Source organism: Euprymna scolopes, chromosome 28 (genome assembly GCF_053919585.1).
Source record: "Euprymna scolopes isolate OS-2025 chromosome 28, ASM5391958v1, whole genome shotgun sequence".
Taxonomy (NCBI): domain Eukaryota; kingdom Metazoa; phylum Mollusca; class Cephalopoda; order Sepiida; family Sepiolidae; genus Euprymna; species Euprymna scolopes.
This window is the reverse complement of record NC_136509.1, coordinates 101,533,206-101,554,351: the sequence shown is the minus strand read 5'-3', so window position 1 is coordinate 101,554,351 and position 21,146 is coordinate 101,533,206.

The window sequence follows — 21,146 nt, the reverse complement described above, 5'->3', positions numbered from 1 at the left end:
TGTGTGTGTGTGTGTGTCTGGTCACGAATAGGCTCCTATATGGTGTACTATTTAAAAAATACTGATACTGATTACATATAATGATAGCAGATGTATCGAGACACAGGAATAGGCATGTTTGATCCAGCAGAACGGTGGTTCATTAAAAGTGTGGGTCTGCGTTCGCAGCTGGTCCACAAAGTATGGGAATAAATAATTAAAAATTAAAAAAAAAACAAAAACGTTTACAAGTGTTTTTGATATAGATGTACATTAGAATACTTTGATAAGTATGCTTTAACTTAAATAGGGATGGTATAATAGAATTGTGGGGTCTGAGTTCGCGCCTGGCCTCCATAGGATGAAAATAGGAACACACTTTAATAAAGACTTTTCATATCTATCTGCGTAAGTATACTTTGATAATTATGTTTCAGTTTGAAGAAATATAGTATAATAAATAATGGGGTGTTCGTTCGCGCCTGACCTCCATAGAATGGAAATATTTCAAAAAGTTTAACAAGGTTTTTTTTTAAATATAGATCCACAGAATATTGTGATAAGTGTTTCAGTGTGAACAGGTATGGTATAATAAATTATGGGGTTTATCTATTTTATTTTTACTTTCATCATAGTTTGCTTTGGTTTTGATACCCCCAGATTCAACCCAAATTTACACCCCTTTCTTTTCATAACCTATCATACTTTCATAAATCAGAGTCCATTTTCTGTAGGCTGTTTTTTGAACCCAGTCGACGACGGGTATTTTTGCAATATATATATATATATATATATATATATATATATATATATATATGTATATATATATATACCTCTGTCTGTCTGTTCGTTTGTCTATATATCTTTCTATTTGTCTATTTGAAGCAGAGATTTATTTATTTACCCAACTTTCTACTTATGCAATCAATCTATCTATCTATTAATCTATCCATCTATCTATCTACATATCTTTCTTTCTATCTATCTATCTATCTCTCGCTCTCTCTCTCTCTCTCTCTCTCTCTCTCTCTATATATATATATATATATATATATATATATATATATATATATATAAAAGAGTAGGTAGTAGTTTGCCTGAAGCATTGTTGGTTAGGAAATATATAGAATTATTTTTTAAAAGCCACAGACAATGCGGAAAAAGACCGGAATTATGAAAGTAAAGAAAGAAATTTGTTTGTTTTTCTTTCTTTACTTTCAATAATTCCGGTCTTTCTCCGCATTGTCTTTGACTTAAAAAAATCTCTCTCTCTCTCTCTCTCTCTCTCTCTATATATATATATATATATATATATATATATATATATATATATATATATATATATATATATATATATATATACTAACAAATGTAAATATTTTACGACTGACTCAAGGATGACCTGAAGGTCAACACCGGCGTGGATACATGCCAACATCTTACAAACGAATACGACACCATTGAGACATCTGATTGCTCCTGGTACAACAATTTTCGAAAAAACACCGAATATCTTATGAATAAGTGAAACTCTCGTTGATATATTTGCATAACATTAATCCTCTCCGGGGAACGGAACTCCAAAAGAGCATCTAATTTGTAAAACTAAGTGGGCATACACAGTTAACATTGCCGAGGACTCGATGTGATGATCACGCTTGTTCAATCTTCAGTCGAAGTTTTCAAAAATCTGTTTACATCTCGAAAACATTAGTAAAGAAGTTAGGGGCATTACTTTTCGTTTCCCCAGTTGACAAGCTTAATATGTTATAGTATATTTTCTTGTGGCTTCTTTGTCATATTGGATTCCAGGACAAGAATTCATCTAGTCTGACGGAGTATCCTCGCAAGCCAGCTATCTCAAAGCTCCTGCTGATATTTTCCCGCGCACTGATACGCGCCCTTTACAATAGTAAGTACTAATTTACGAAAATATATAACAATTAAGCTACACAGCTCTACTCACGTATTGAGCACTTTTTAAATGAATACTGAAAATTATATCGCCTTGTAACATTTTATGTAGATACCTGAAATAATTATATATTTATTTATAGTAATAAAATAAAGCTGGCAAAATCATTTGTAATTGTAAGGCACGGGTAGATATCTCACTGCTGATGCAATTCTCTATCTATATAAGAGCCAGATACGTCCAAGGATGGAGTACTGTTGCCACATCTGGGCAAGAGCTGCTAGAAAGGACTTGTCCTGTCTTGATAGAGTTCCAAATAGACTTCGTAGCCTCGTAGGAGATGTCCCTTTCTCTTCCCTGCAACCTCTATCTCACAGAAGAGATGTTGCGGGTTTGTCTCTTGTGTATCGTTATTTTCATGGAAAGTGTTCGACTGGGTTTCAGTCTATGGTCCCCCCTCGCCAAACTTTCACAAGAAACACTCGTCTAGCTGAAAACACTATCAATAATTCCTCCCACTCTTTATCTGTTCCTAAACCTAAACGTAGATTCCATGAACAAAGCTTCTTCCTTAGAACTGCACGCCTGTGGAATTGTCTTCCGTTTTCTTCTTTCCGGCTGACTACAGTATGGTTGTGTTCAAGTCTAACGTAAATAAGTTCTTGATGAGCCGTTCCATATAAGTTATCAAATTTACCGAATTTTCATTACTAATCATCACTATATTGTCCAATTTCTACTGTACACTTTTTTACCCTTATCCTTGAATGCCCTCTTGGTCTTGATAATGTGGTGATGCCTATGTAAAAAAAGAAGAAGCTATACGCTACGCATAGAGAGGGAGGGGATGATATATAGCAAAAGAGAAAGCTAAGAGAAATAAATTCAAGGAAGAAAGGAGCGAAGAAATATATATAATATCTGTATAATGTCGGCTTCTTCTCATCTGACGAAAAGCATTTAGCTTCGAAAATCCATGTCCTAAAGAAGTTTCACTCTTATTCTTCTTTCTGTGACCTTTATGGACTTGATAATATAATAAAATTCCTATGTAATTTTACTCTTAATCTTCTTACCTTAATTTTCTCTCTCTCTCTCTCTCTCTTTATATATATATATATATATATAAATATATATATATATATAAATATATATATATATATATATATATATATATATATATATATATATAATTATTTCTACTCTTTGCGGACACCAGCGTTTCACCCTTTCGGAAATCTTCATTGCAGGTTGTCATGATTACCGCCGATTTCAACCCAGCCACGAAGGCAGCTCTGGAACAAACCGCTCAGCCAACGTTAACCGTGAGAAATATAGTTGCAATTACCATTTGTAGAAAGCGTACATGTATTCAAGACGGCCGAGAGTGATCTTATGATTTTAGCATCAAGATCTGCGCACGTGGGCTTAAGTGACCGACATTTCATTCCAACATAAAGTGCTCGATTATAAGAACTGGTTCTTAAAATGGCTGACATAATAATTTTTAATACCTACAGACACTAATGTTTTATCCTTTCGTGAATCATCAGTGCAGTAATGATATTTATTAGAATTATACCCATCATATATATATATATATATATATATATATATATATATATATATATATATATATATATATAGTTCCAAATTTTGTTGAAAATTCAAAGACTCATGTTTTCTTTTTCATAACCTTCGTTTATTTCCTGGATTTTTCCATTACAGCCGTTTCATTAATGAGTTGGCAATTTTACGATTTATGTTTCCGTAAAAATATCCTGTCCTCACCAACTTCTTCAGATGTTTATCCATTAGATTTTTACAACAAATGGTATATTTTTAACATGTTGGACATCGTATTCGGGTAAAAAGACACACACACACACAGAAACATATATATCGTAGCCTCCTTCAGTTTGGACAGACTATGGATACCCACTGTAAGAGTGCTATGGATATCCACTGTAAGAGTACACGTACGTGGGGTTTTGTTAGCAAGAGTTGCGCAATCCCAACCTCACCTCACTGAGTCGACGTTGTTAATTCTCAGTGGAAAGTTGAGGTTCAGGTGCATTGGAAACAATGCCCAGATAAGCAAAGAGAACATACAGCGCCTAGTATCCATAAATGGTCACCCATCTGCTAATAGCCAGGCTCAACGTTGCTTAATTTCGGTGATTTAATGAGAACCGCTGTATCAACGTGATTATGCCGTATATATATATATATATATATATATATATATATATATATATATATATATATATTAGCATGGGTACCCAGCGTTGCCTAGGTTGACATGAAGTTCTGTTTGAAACACACCGGTATACTAATCATTTTCATCATGGGAAACGTTGATACCCGTGCAACAAAAATAAAAGAACGGATGAAAACATGTAAATGTAATCGCCCCAAAAAAGAAGTATATGATACCCTCTGCGCCAGATATTTCGGCAGAAGGGCTACAAAGAGAAGAAACTATTCTCCGGATATTGAGCACTGGAAATACCGCCCCCCCAAAGAAAAGATAATTAAAAATAAATCATTACAACTTTTGTTTCAATAAAAATAGCAGTGAATGTCCGCGCGATCGCAAAAAAAAAAAAGATCTACAAAAAATTAATTCCAAAAACAATTAAATGACATTTTCCTCATTTTATATTTCTAATGTAATCCCCCCCCCAAAAAAAAAACAATTTAATTTGTCATACTTTGGGGTTCGTTTTGTTTATGAAATTGTTAGGTGAAAGAACTGAATGGTTTCATAAAAATTAATTAAATTTATCGTTATTTTATGTTTCAAATGTAATTCATGACCCCTAACACAAAAAACTAAAAATCTTTATATTTGTTATGTTTTGTTCCCCCCCCCCTCGATCGCCAAACTTGAAAAAATGCTAGAGATGACATGTCTGGTTTAACGCTTTGTGGCCAAAAAGTGGGTGCTCTTTTTACGTTAAATTTATATAGAAAAGTTATCCCCCGCGCTAAAATGTTAACTTTTTTTTTTCAAAATTTCTTCTTTCATATCATTTATAAAGACTTCTTAAACATATTAGACCACAAAAAGCCAGGTCTTAATTTCTTTGGTCAATGTCAAGTTTCTTTCCAACTTCCCCCAAAACTTTAAAAGGACGACGTTTAATAGTTTTCGGTGGTGCTGAAAACGAATATTACGTTTAAATTTGAGGCAGATAAGTAGTTTCCATGGTATGAAGAAATTAATTTTTCAAAAAGTGGGGGATCATTTTCCTATATAAAAATGAAAACTACTTATCTGCCACAAATTTAAATGTGATATTCGTTTTCAGCACCATCGAAACCCATTAAAAGTCGTCATTTTCATGTTTTTGGAGGAGGTGGAAACAAACTTGACATTGACCATTTTTTCTAGGGTTTAAACGACGCTGGGTTGAGCATTTTTATTTAAGATATTAAATAAATTATAAAGAAAATATGTTTCGCAGGCAATTAAACACACTTGCTATGGTATAATTATAATAATAAATCCTGGGCAACACCGATTAAATTTTATAAACATAAAACAAAAAGAGCAGGGGATGATGGATTTTGTTCTCATGTGTCTCTGACTAACTCTGCCCTCGTGAGGATGCAAGTAAATGAGGACATTTGTTTTAATTATTTTTCTCTAACAAAAAAAAAGGTTACTTAAAAATTAAGAATAAGCGAAAAAAATTTCCTCCGAATTAAAAATAATAATTCAGCTTAGAATAATATTTCGAAATGAAAACAAAAACAGAAAATATTTCATAACGGGCTCCCTTTAAAACACTTTTTCAATTAAACTATCCCAGTTATTTCCCCTTTTGGTTTTCTGGGTTTTGGTTTGAAAATAAAACGGTTTCAGGTTTCAGATGAAATAAGTTAAATCAAATATAACTTGAAATTTAAATAAACTAAATAATGAAAATTTTTTTAATTAGTACAGTTGAAACAAAATTGGTATGTCGAATAAGTAATGTCATGGACGTAATTATTTAAATATATTTAATTTAATGTAATATGTTAATGACCGTAAATCAATAATGTAAAAGTGGTTTGAAGAATGTTATATATTGAAAGTCCGTATACAATCCCCTTCGCCCGAAGGTCCGCCCGGCCTTCAAATGTTTTAAAAAATTGGGAGTTACTAGGACGTCCCCCAATATGAAAGGGTGAATGCGGTATTATGGTGAAAGAAGATACTAGCTGGGAGAAACTTTTGACTTTGTTTAGTTCTGGAGTGACAAGGATGACCAACGTCCCCCAAAATCCCCCCTTTTGAGTTGGCCATGTGCCTAAGTTTTTTGTTCATCGTTGATTTTTTTTCTGTATTTTTTTAACATGAATAAAAGATTTAATATCTCAAAGTGTAGTATCTGTTCCGACAGATACTGCACTTAAGATAATTTGTACCAGTCAATGGAGGGGAAACCCTCTATACTGGGACAATTATTATTTTTGGTAACCAGAGTGACCCCTTTTAGGGGAGCTGGTTTTTACCTCACATTAAAAACGGCCTTGTGCCTAATTTGCTCAGTGGGGGAGCAAATAAATACCATCTGTTCCGGCAGATGCTGCACTTAAGATAATTTGTACCAGTCAATGGAGGGGAAACCCTCTATACTGGGACAATTATTATTTTTGGTAACCAGAGTGCCCCCTTTTTGCCTACTATTAGGGGAGCTGGTTTTTACCTCACATTAAAAACGGCCTTGTGCCTAATTTGCTCAGTGAGGGAGCAAATAAATACCATCTGTTCCGGCAGATACTGCAAGCTATGACTAGCTATGACTAGCAAAGACTAGATGTGGGGGCAACCCCACATGTCTGACCTTTAACCAGCTCCCATTTCCCACCTCTCGGGAGCTGGTCCCCTTTTTCCCTTCCCCCTCCCTTCACTCCTCACATTAAAAATCGGCCTTGTGCCTAATTTGCTCGGTGGGGGAGCAAATAAATACCATCTGTTCCGGCAGATGCTGCACTTAAGATAATTTGTACCAGTCAATGGAGGGGAAACCCTCTATACTGGGACAATTATTATTTTTGGTAACCAGAGTGACCCCTTTTAGGGGAGCTGGTTTTTACCTCACATTAAAAACGGCCTTGTGCCTAATTTGCTCAGTGGGGGAGCAAATAAACACCATCTGTTCCGACAGATGCTGCACACTACTTGGCCTTTTGGCCAAGATCAAAGTGTAGTATCTGTTCCGGCAGATGCTGCACTTAAGATAATTTGTACCAGTCAATGGAGGGGAAACCCTCTATACTGGGACAATTATTATTTTTGGTAACCAGAGTGCCCCCTTTTTGCCTACTTTTAGGGGAGCTGGTTTTTACCTCACATTAAAAACGGCCTTGTGCCTAATTTGCTCAGTGGGGGAGCAAATAAGCACCATCTGTTCCGGCAGATACTGCAAGCAATGACTAGTTATGACTAGCTATGACTAGCAAAGATCAGATGTGGGGGCAACCCCACATGCCTGACCTTTAACCAGCTCCCATTTCCCACCTCTCGGGAGCTGGTCCCCTTTTCCCCTTCCCCCTCCCTTCACTCCTCACATTAAAAATCGGCCTTGTGCCTAATTTGCTCAGTGGGGGAGCAAATAAATACCATCTGTTCCGACAGATGCTGCACTTAAGATAATTTGTACCAGTCAATGGAGGGGAAACCCTCTATACTGGACAATTATTATTTTTGGTAACCAGAGTGCCCCCTTTTTGCCTACTTTTAGGGGAGCTGGTTTTAACCTCACATTAAAAACGGCCTTGTGCCTAATTTGCTCAGTGGGGGAGCAAATAAATACCATCTGTTCCGACAGATACTGCAAGCAAAGACCAGATGTGGGGGAAACCCCACATACCTGACCTTTAACCAGCTCCCATTTCCCACCTCTCGGGAGCTGGTCCCCTTTTTCCCTTCTCCTTCCCTTCACTCCTCACATTAAAAATTGGCCTTGTGCCTAATTTGCTCGGTGGGGGAGCAAATAAATACCATCTGTTCCGACAGATACTGCAAGCAAAGACTAGCTATGACTAGCAAAGACCATATGCGGGGGTAACCCCACATATCTGAACTTGGTCAAGGTAGGGATCACCCGACGACCACAGTTACTATCCAGCTCCCATTTCCCACCTCTCGGGAGCAGGATCCCCCTTTCCCTCCCCCCTCCCTCCATCTCCACATTAAAAAACGGCCTTGTGACTAATTTGCTCAGTGGGGAAGCAAATAAATACCGTCTCCTTTGACAGAAGTATCCTAATATGGGCATTAATATTTCTTGACAAGGGGAGGTGTACACACGTATAGCCTTTATATATCTTTGGTCATTGGGAGTTGTATACACAGACACACACACACGAACGCTACTACTTTATATATATATATATATATATATATATATATATATATATATATATACACGTATATTTGTGCATATATATACATTTATATATGGGTGGTTGTTATTCTAATAAATATTAAAATAATCGACAAGACTGCAAAAAATAGAAACAAAAATCAATACACAAAGCAAAAAAGAAAAGAAAATGCCAATAAAATAACGCTAAACAATTCCTAATAATAAAAATGACTACAATTCTCCGGAAACGCAACAAACACTTTCATGTCTATGTCCCGATATTAAGAAAAACGTCTATCGATCGTTGTTCGTCTTTTCTAACCCCGGGCGAAAAAGAAAAGATACCTTGAATTTTTCGTTTCATTGTCAAGCTGCCAAAGTTTTGGATACTTACAGACGTGATCGGAATCCGTTTTCATTTCGCCTCAGTATGAATGGTAATGGCTGTTCACTGGCACCAGATATACAACTTGGTAGAGAATTCTATCGTGTGGTTGGAATCTTGAAGATTTGAAATTGTGAACTTGTCGGACTTTTATCTCATTCTTTATAAAGCTATCAGAACATACAAAAATAATTTATACTTTCTACTAAAGGGAAATTTCAATATAGTCCAACCAAAGTACTTAGAAATGAATATCTCTTTATATATATATATTCTATGGAGGTCAGGCGCGAACGAACACCCCATTATTTATTATACTATATTTCTTCAAACTGAAACATAATTATCAAAATATACTTACGCAGATAGATATGAAAAGCCTTTATTAAAGTTTGGCCTATTTCCATTCTATGGAGGCCAGGCGCGAACGCAGACGCCACAATTTTATAACATCCCTATTTAAGTAAAAACAAGTATTCTTATGTACATCTATATCAAAAACACTTGTAAACATTTTTTTTTTAAATTTTTAAAGTTTTTATTTCCATACTTTGAGGACCAGGCGCGAACGCAGACCCTACAATTTTAATGAATCATTATTATGCCAGATCAAACATACCCATTCCTGTGTCTCGATACATCTTCTAACATCATATGTGATCAGTTTTCTATAATAGTCAACCATCAACGCGCCCGTGTCATATTAAAAACACACTGTTGCTTTTATATGTCGAGCCTGTCCGCTTGTGTTGTAATAAAACTTCTTAAATGCTTTAGTGATGTTAGGCTGTGTAAGATGTTTACTTTATTTCGATTATCGATACTTATCGAAGGCATTCCGATGCATTACCTATCTAACAACATTGCAAGGCAGATAAAGTACCATGTGTGAAATTTCAGCAAAAGTGTTTTCGAGTCCATAGGGACGAACTCGCACCTCACACAGTCATTTCCTATAATAGTGCAGATAAATTATCTTATATCGATCTAGTTATGCATCCAACTGTGTAGCTATCTGTCTATCGATCTAGCTATCTGTCCATCTCGATACCCGTATCTATCTAACTGGAAGGGTAGACAAGGGATGGATATGATGATGTTTTCATAAAACCTGTCAAAATATGACAAAGCTAGATCATAGACAAAGTTTAGCGGAAGTATCTTATCAGCTGATCGGATCTACGTGTGAGTCACGTGATCAGGTTAGTTGAAGGTCAGAGGAGTTGGACTTGGAATTGAACCAGAACGGTTGGGTTTTACGGCTGTCTCTCATCTCCCTCTGGTAGGGAATGACGTGTCTCTAAATGTAGACTGTTAAGACCACAAGAAAAGAAACTGACTTTCTATTCTTCTGCGCAACATCCTGGAAAGTGAAATAAAAACTAATATGAAAACCAATCATCGTCTTGAAGTGAATGGCTTTCGTCCAAAAGGTTCAACCCCCCCTCCAAGAACAAGATAAAGTTTGAATGGACCAGGTTCAGTGAGCAGAGAAGATAAAGGTATGTAAAAGATACACATAGGACACACCCACACGCACGCATATGAACATTGGACGATCACGAAACGTAAAACGGGTTCAAAAAGTGAAGAACCACTAATAGACACATTTAGGTCACGTCACAAACAAACACGAAACGTATACACCTGTTTAAATGGTAGCCGTTCATGTTTAGATAACGTAACTCTTCGACTAGTTTTTTAAAAAATATGTTCTACACGACATCATCCATGCTTTACATTTTGTGTTTCATTTTCTTCCTCTTTATTGAACTGTTGTTTGGTTTTATTTGATAGATTCCCGTTCTATTATTTTGTTCGTCGGAATCTTATGCGGGTGGCATTTCGTTTTGGAAACTGACCAAAATATTCCTTTCTAATATTTTGGTTGTGTGAAAGGAGCCAAAAATACAAACAGGGCTTCTTCGTTTTTTTTTCTTAATTTATTGTCGTTATTAGAATATTGGACATAATAGAGGCCTTACAAGATACGGACATTTTCCAGGGGATATATCGTTTATATCTATGCCATTTTACTATTTTTGTGTTTCTACAATGAAAACGAGTGTTTCTTCTGCCTTCCTCTTCTATTTAATCGATCGTCCTCCTCTCTCTCTGTTTTCTTTCTTTCTTTCTTTATCTCTTCCCATCTTTCTGTCTCTCTCTGTCTCTCCCTGTCTCTGTCTCTGTCTGTCTGTCTGTCTCTCTCTCTCTATATATATATATATATGTATATACACACACACATATATATATATGTATATACACACACATATATATATACATATATATATATATATATATGTATGTATATGGATAAAAAATCAATACGAAAAATATATAAACGCATATATATTTTCTCTATATATTTCCTAGTAGCAGTTCCGTCTGGCTTCGCTCGGGTCCTATGTACTGTTCATAACTTTATGTGCATATGTATATATAAAAAAGTGTGAATATGTACGGTAATGCCTTTCTCTATAATAGGCTTTCTTAACTACCATAAGGAAAAGTTGGTAGAGATCACAGATAGCAATTTTTTTTAAAAATTGGCTCCAATTTTGACCACTTACAATTTATTGTTTTGGGCTGAAATTGAATGAAAATGTTTGATCCATACCCAAGTAACATGCGTCTAAAATTTCAAGTGTTTGGACCCAAAATTGGCAGAGGAGTCTGGTAGAGTCTGCAAAGGTCAACTCTTTCAACTTTGCCATCTTGGCAGCCAAATTTTCGCCTAAAAACTGATTAAAAAGCTTGCTGCGTGTCTGAATACCCTTTTTGTAAATTATCAAATCTTTCGATTCAAAATTGGCTAAATAGTTTGCTAGAGACCGCAAACGTTAAATGTTTTGAACTTTGATTCCTTTGACGCCAAACTGTCAGCAAAAACCGATTATAAAGCTTGCCCTATGTCTGAATACACTTTATGGAAACGTGTTTGTGTGTGGACGTGTTTGTATGTGTGTATGTATACATTTCCCTACGAAATAACTTGGTCAATTTTAAGTCTACCGACTCGAAATTTAATATACAGGGTACTGACATTTGGGAGAATTTTTGTGATATGTTTTCGGCCAGAAATTTGTTTGTTAAGGGGTCAAATTTCAATGATTTGTCTTTTGACAACTCTAACAAACTCCTTCGATAAATTTGGCTCTAAATACTTGAAATTTTAGATATAGGTTCCTTGTACATGGATCTAACTTGATAACTTGATTTGAGCCCAAAGCAATAAATATTAAGAGGTCATAACAGGGGTCAAAGTTTTAAAAAATTGACCGCTTTTTTTCTCAACATACACCTCCAAACACCCGGGCAACGCCGGGCTGAAATACTAGTATATATATAAAAATGAAAGTATTTGTGTGTGTGTGTGTGTGTGTGTGTGTGTGTGTGTACATTTCCCTACACAATAACTCTATCAATTTTTGTCTATAGACTCGAAATTCGATATACAGGGTACTGAGATTTGGGAAAATCGATGTGATCGGTTTTCGGCCAGAAATTTGGCGATTAAGGGGTCAAAGTTCAACGATTTGACCTTTGAGAACTCTACCAAACTCCTCCGACAATATCGGGTCTACGCACTTGAAATTTTAGATATAGGTTCCTTGGACATGGATCTAACTTAATAACTTAATTCGAACCCAAAGTAATAAATGTAAAGGGGTCATAAGCGGGGTCAAATTAAAAACAAAATTGACTGCTTCGGCCTCTACCAAATTACTCAGATAATTTCTGGTCTAAACATTTGTAATTTTATATAAAAGGTATTCTGAAATAAGGCAAGCTTTTTAATCGCTTGGGTCGGAAATTTGAGTTACCAATATATGTATGTATGTTTGCATGTCTGCCTAAAACTTTCGACAGAGGCGACAGATTTTTACTAGATATGTATCGTTTTAAAGTTCGGCCTTTCAGACGACAAATATCGAAAAATTAGCTAAAAACATTAATATCTTCACCTTCAACTGTGAACTTTTCTACAGGGGGGGGGCTTTTTTCGCCAGCATTTTCGAAAGTCATCCTCTCCTTTTGATTGTCTTGCCTTAATTAAAATCTACGTCACTTCCGGTTTGGCGGTGGTCGTAACAGTAAAGACGTCACGTTTTTCCCGTTCTTTTCCTCCTTTGTGGTACGGATTCGAGCCTGCCTTCCTACTACACCCCCCCTCTTTTTTTTTGCTCAACAGAAACCTCTTAACACCCGGGCAACGTCGGGCTGAAATGCTAGTATATTACATAAAATAGACGTTTATTTTGTTTATTAATTTTATTTCCTATTTTTCTCACTTCTGCATAACAGGTTTCACTTTCGGCATAAACTGTCTGATATAACTGCCATATTTATCATAAGTCTACGTACTCTCTGATCGTTCTAGATTCATCTTACAGGTTTTGAGAAATTTATGTAAGTGTTTTTTTCCATTGAATATTTATTTCATGTTTTTAATTTTATTTTATATTTTTAATTTTATTTTTTGATTAGTTAAGTTTTTATTTTACTTTATACTTTTATTTTTTTTATTATCTTTTATTTTTTTTGTTTAATGATTAAAATAAATAATTAAGAATGAATATATATATATGTATAAAATATATGCATAAAATATATATGGCGATTAAGCTACACTGAATATTCGGCGTTTCATCCACTATAGGATTCGTCAGGCTTATGCGCATAAGCCTGACGAATCCTATAGTGGATGAAACGCCGACAATTCAGTGTAGCTTAATCGCCATATATATTTTATAAATTACTAACTAGCTCTACCTACGTATTAACTACTTTTGAAGTAAATACTTAAAGTTTACGCATAAATCTATACTTTCGTATATTAATTTTATGTGAGTAAATGACGTAGTTATATATATATATATATATATATATATATATATATATATATATAGTCATCCACATACAGTGGTTCTGGATATGACCTTAAACTATATCCAGTGGTGAGGTCCCAGCTTGCGGGCTTTGGGGAGTGTGGAGCCATCCTTTAATTACCATTGCTCTCAGGTCCACTCTGACCCGGAGTGGTAGTACGTTTAGGGTCCCAACTATGGGTTAAATAGAGACCGACTTGAAAACAACAAATATATTCTATTAAAAAGTTTTTTTCTTCAAAATCTTTGGATTCAGCATTAAATAACCTGAAAAGGGTTGATATGCCGTAAAACAAAAACAATCAACCAATCACATAGAGTACTGTTTCGCTGCTCATCAGTGCGGCTAGACAAACAACTACCTCAAGCCAGGATCGAAACCCGATCGCCCAAACGACAGTTGAAGCTTCTAACCGTTACCCTCTACAGTTGCTGGTATGCGGGCAGTGAATTAACAATGTTTTGACATTGTGTATCCGGGCGAATGGAAAATCCTACTTGTGAGACATTGGCCTTGGTTCTCAGTAGTAAGATTACTGACCCCACTTCGCTGTGGTTTGCTTGATCGGTTTTAGTCAATATACTTTATTATATGTGACGCAATGTCTCAGGTGACTTGACTGCAATCGCCTCGACTGCAAGTGACTCAAGTTTCGAATACCGAGTTCGGATATGTTTTACTAAACTGCTGAGTTCAAACGAGGAAGAAACGCTAGTTTAGGACTTCCGGTCTGCAGCTTTCTGGATTTGTAAGAGCTACACATTTGTCGATTGAAATAAATAATTATACATAACATTCAATATATATATATATATATATATATATATATATATATAACACTAGCATACAGCCCGGCGTTGCCCAAGGAAACTTTCACTTTGGTTCACTTTATGACGGCGTCATGATAAAAGTCTGTTACATCACGCATTACGTAATCTGTTAAAAAAAAAGTACATATTTATTTAACGCATTTTTAAAAGTGTATATATAGACATTGAACAACCCAACCTTCCCATACGCACACATATGTTCGTCCTTCCCGACATGGGCAGGATTCGAACACTGTTCTCTTTTTCGTACGATCTATGACTTTTCTTTTCTTGCATTTTTATTTCAATATCCTGAAGATGTCCTCTGAAATAAGGACGAAACGCTGATTATTTTAATAATTTCATTCGGTTTTTCTATTTTTCTCAAAACACACACACACACACACACACACACACACACACACATATATATATATATATATATATACACACACACTGTCATATGAAATCCATAGAAGCAGGCACATATGGATGTATATATGTGTCCTCATCCGTTCAATTTCACATTTCCGACAATTTTGCTTGTAAAGGAAATTGCGAAATCCCCGCCGTTCAAGTGTTGAGCAACTGGCGCTGATGATGCTACGCCTTCCACGCATTGAATTTTTCCCACACAAAAGAATAATTTATATTCGGACATATGCATCTGACCTTCAGCGTTTGTAATGGTCAATATCACAAGATTGGATGATTTCATATATGTAGGTGGACTAGACACGTAACAATGATAAATCGGTTGAACTTGCATAACACATGCACACATAGCGAGAGTTCTTGTTTAGAAAAGGAAGTAGCACAACATCTAATATGATGGAAAGCAAAATAATCACTGCAACTAATTCTGAATTAATTCAACGTCTCTATATCTAAAGTTATGAACATTTTTATATGTCTGTCTTTTTACTCTTATTCATGACAAACACGATAGATTGCCACTAGGACGTAAGAGGCTAATATTTAGGATCATACCTACCTGTACGGGGTTGAGCAGCGAGATGTCAGTGCATATTCCCCTTACATTTCTGCATATTTATAAAGTCAAGGAAGCAGGAACCATAGAGAAAATTCCCTAGTTTAACAGTTCAAAAAGTAAACACTTCGAGTAGAACGCTTTCCTACATCCGGGGACCTTTTCAGTTCTAGGGCGCGATTTTGCTGCTTATGGTGTTAGTCTGGATATTTTACAGGAAGGGGCACAAGTACAATGAGTTCATCAGAGTACATTCCATTAAATCACCTGCAAAACAGACACAGGAATGTAATATTGCGGCGATGAGACAGGGGTTAGATCTTGGTTGAAACTTCGACACATTTGAGAGTCTTGTTTAAATAAGACGTGTGCGCCTGGCAAATTCATTATTAGGGCTATGACAACAGCATATTCTTTTCATTATTTTGAATCTCGAGTATATATCCGGCACAGTTAGACAAGTTAAGAAACCGCGACACCATATCACTCTATATAAAAGCATATAAGATATCAATGGATGCACACCCGAGAGTCAAATCAATAAAAATAATATGCTGTTGTCCTAGCCCAATTCATTAGTGAAAAGAGATTGTCTTGCCTAGAAAATAAATATGTTTTAATTTGTGTCAGCTTTCAGAAATTTATCTTTTCTAATATCTTATTTTTATTTATTTATTTAATGACTTAGTTATTTTTATAATATTCCTGTTTTAAAAAATGACATTAGCCACTGTTAGATCCCTGACGAGACGATGAATACGATTAACGTTCTGAGATTTGCTAAGGCATTAACAAAAATCCCTGTGGATCACTGCTTCCAATCCTGAACAGCATATTACAAATATTATTTCGTTTTTTTTGTTTTTGTTTTTGTGTTTTTGCTTTTTTTCAGTTTTCCACACTCTCGATAATAAAATACAGCGCTCGATCTATTTATCGGATGCTCGGCTTTGGGATGAAGAATAACATATATTTCGCTTTAGTTTCTTTCAGAAAATACTTATTCCGACTAAGAAAACCAAGTAAAATGGAGATATTTTCGTCTTTTACCTAAGCAGATAAGTTTACAGACAAGATTAATTTATTAAGAAATAAAAATAATTTCGTATTATTTGAATTCTGTCAACGCCTGCTATCATCTTGAAATACATTTTCACAACCTTTCGGTAGATGTAAGCTGCGACCTTCTTCAGCCTTGTCGAACACAGGAATCTTTCGCAATTAACATGAATTGGAACAAATACATGACAGCATTGTCAAGGCTGCTGTATCTTAGATCTCTACGAAGTCTCTATCCACCCATATATGGAGTATTCTTATCACACATGGAATGTTGTCGCAATTACTAGCCTCTAATAGAATAGATATCTCACTGTCTACCAAGCTCCAATATCTGTCGCATCGCCGCAATCTTGCATCTCTGTGCGCTAATCCGCTTAGGAATTTTTCTGGTGTTTATATAATTTTTACTTTATAACTGGGTCCGTGTTCTCAGCCTTAAACTCAAAATGGCATGCAATAATATAAAGAAAATAACAACAACAACAACAACAACAAAAATAAATAAAAACAAGCAACTCGAAAAGAAAAGAAAGTTCACTTTCTTGGAAAACATCAACATTTCCTGTGAGAAGAGAAACACACATACAACCCCCCCAAACCCCCCCCCCCCCAAAAAAAAACCCAAAAAAAAAAAAAAAAAAAAAAAAAAAACCAAAGAAATCACGGATGTCATGACCAAGCTCAATTACAATTTCGTTGAACAAATGCTGTTGACTTCTTGTTGTGATTTGATGGTTCGATAAGTAAACAATGCTGATTAATCAGCACGATTCAAGAACACGAATTCTGTGAAAAGAAATCCCGCGTTTGTCCAACTGGAAATGTCTGCAACGGAAATAGACAACGTGAAAAGTGCACGACTTCATAGCAGAATATTTAAACACAACCCTAAAACAAGCATAAACAATCCAGCAAAAACGTAGAAAGACGACTTAGTTCCAATTATTTGGATTATCCAAACTACTGCTCTACTCTTGAGTATCGGTTTCACGATGTTTTGATCCATGTAACTTTCGATCTTCTTAGGTTATATTTTGTCGATCTTGGGAATTTTTTCTCTCGAACTCAGCAATCATTCTGTCGAACTCGAGAATACGCACGGAATCTCCAAGAGCGTAACTCCCAATTGAAAATTGTATAACGAGGACTTTATATATTATCTGTATATTCATGTACATATATATCCGTATTATATATATATATATATATATATATATATATATATATATATATATATATATATATATATATATATATATATATCAGTGATATTATATGTGAGTACATGCATTCTGGTAAAACAGATATTTGTAAACATAAAAATTGTATTTTAATGTATAAACAATCCTTAACTGAAACAAAACCTGATACATTTTATGTATTAAGATTCATTTTATGTATTAAGATACATTTTATATATTAAGATACATTTTATGTATTAAGATTCATTTTATGTATTAAGATTCATTTTATGTATTAAGATACATTTTATATATTAAGATTCATTTTATATATTAAGATATATACCACAAAAAAATAATAAACTTAATTAATTATGATTCCAACAGGAATTAATGCACCATTTTCATTATAAGGTTAAAAGTATTCATACAAATCAACAAAAGCATTTTAATTTGAATTTCCTTCATAGAGTTCAACAGCTACCAGTCTTTTCCGGTACTTCTCAACTTATGATTTGCGCACAATAACTGGTATTTTTTCACTATTCTTCTTGGCATATTATCTTCAAATTCTTTATATGTCTACATGTGTATCTTGTTGAATTGCAAATCTTTTTGTCAAGCAAAGCCATCTGCACGAAATTTCGAACGGAACTCTTTATTCAATGCAGGGGGGTAGTTTGATCTCGTTCCGTCAGCTATATTTTTTATATTTAGTCAGCTGAGACATGACACATTTCGACTAAAGCATACTGGTTAAATATGAATAATGGACCGTGATTATAGGAGGTTGAGAGCAGGGCAGCGAGATGTTTGTGCACATTACATTTAAGGTTTTTCATGTTGGTACAGTAAAACTGACAGGGATGAGGGACGGAATTTCAAAGGCTAGAAGTTCAAAGAAAGAAACTATTAAAGTAGAAAAATGTCTCCATCGAATGATTTTACTGAATATCGGGTTAGTGGGTATTATTTACTTTAAAGAGGGCAACAGTGCAGCAAGTTCCTTGAAACACATTCCATTAAGCACAAGGATGTAAGATTGCGACGATGCCACAGGTATTGGGGCTTGGTAGACATTGAGGTATCTATTAGATTAGAGACTACTGGTTGCTGCCGCATCCCATGTATGATCAAATTACTCCATACGTGGGCGGATGGAGGTTTCGTAGCGATATAGGATACAGCAGCCTTGGCAATGTCGTCATGTATTTGGTCCAATTTATGTTAACGGCGAAAGAATCCCGAGTTCGACAAGATACACATGAAGAAGGTCGCAGGTTACATCTACTGAAAAGTTATGGAAATGAAACTCATAATGAATCCGAACAATTAAAGTAATACGGAATTATAATTATTTCTTAATAAATCAATCTAGTCTGTTAAGGTATCTGTTTAGATCAAAGAAGAAAATACTTCCATTTTAATTGCTTTTCTTAGTCGGAACAAGTATTTTCTGGAAGAAACTAAAGCGTAATATATTTTATTATCTCTAACAGAGCCAAACATTCGATAAATAGACCGATCGCTGTACTTTATAATCGAGATGTGAAAAATTGAAAATGAAAGAAACAAGAAACAAATAATAACATTTGTAATATGGAGTTCAGGACTAGAAGAAGGAATCAACAGGGACTCATATTAATTCCGTGGAAACGCCGCATATGTAAGCTAGTGACATATGTGTTAAAAAGAGAAGACTTGTCCTCTTTTTTCTCTGTCTCTTGTGTGGCCTTATAAATTAGGTACATAGATGCGCCAGGCAAATAACAGATTGCGACAATACTTTGGCAATTCTTTCTCTGCAGTTCATCATCTTGAATTATTTATTGTCTGCACATATGGCGGTGAAAATATTGCTGTGCAAAATTCCATGTAGATTATGTCTTTCTATTCTAACAGGAAAATCAATTGAACGAAAAAACGTAGAATAATATAACGATGATCATTGGTTTGTTAGACGATTCAAACTCTTTCGTAGAGCATAGTAGATTGGACTTTCTTCTGACACCCACTTGTTTTTTATTCGATTTTCACGTTTCACATATACTTATATGTTTATATATACAGTATTACGTTTCACATATACTTATATGTTTATATATACATTATTACGTTTCACATATACTTATATGTTTATATATACATTATTATGTTTCACATATACTTATGTTTATATATACATTATTACGTTTTACATATACTAATATGTTTATATATACATTATTATGTTTTACATATACTTATGTTTATATATACATTATTATGTTTCACATATACTTATATGTTTATATATATATTATTATGTTTTACATATACTTATATGTTTATATATACATTATTATGTTTCACATATACTTATATGTTTATATATATATTATTATGTTTTACATATACTTATATGTTTATATATATATTATGTTTTACATATACTTATATGTTTATATATACATTATTATGTTTTACATATACTTATATGTTTATATATACATTATTATGTTTCACATATACTTATATGTTTATATATACATTATTATGTTTTACATATACTTATATGTTTATATATACATTATTATGTTTCACATATACTTATATGTTTATATATACATTATTATGTTTTACATATACTTATATGTTTATATATACATTATTATATTTCACATATACTTATATGTTTATATATACATTATTATGTTTCACATATACTTATATGTTTATATATATATTATTATGTTTCACATATACTTATATGTTTATATATACAGTATTATGTTTCACATATACTTATATGTTTATATATTCATTATTACGTTTCACCTATACTTATATGTTTATATATATATATATTATGTTTTACATATACTAATATGTTTATATATACATTATTATGTTTTACATATACTTATATGTTTATATATTCATTATTACGTTTCACCTATACTTATATGTTTATATATATATATTATGTTTTACATATACTAATATGTTTATATATACATTATTATGTTTTACATATACTTATATGTTTATATATATTATTATGTTTTACATATACTTATATGTTTATATATACATTATTATGTTTTACATATACTTATATGTTTATATATATATTATTATGTTTTACATATACTTATATGTTTATATATACATTATTATGTTTCACCTATACTTATATGTTTATATATATATATTATGTTTTACATATACTAATATGTTTATATATACATTATTATGTTTTACATATACTTATATGTTTATATATATTATTATGTTTTACATATACTTATATGTTTATATATACATTATTATGTTTTACATATACTTATATGTTTATATATATATTATTATGTTTTACATATACTTATATGTTTATATATACATTATTATGTTTTACATATACTTATATGTTTATATATACATTATTATGTTTTACATATACTTATGTTTATATATACATTATTACGTTTCACATATACTTATATGTTTATATATATTATTATGTTTTACATATACTTATATGTTTATATATACATTATTATGTTTCACATATACTTATATGTTTA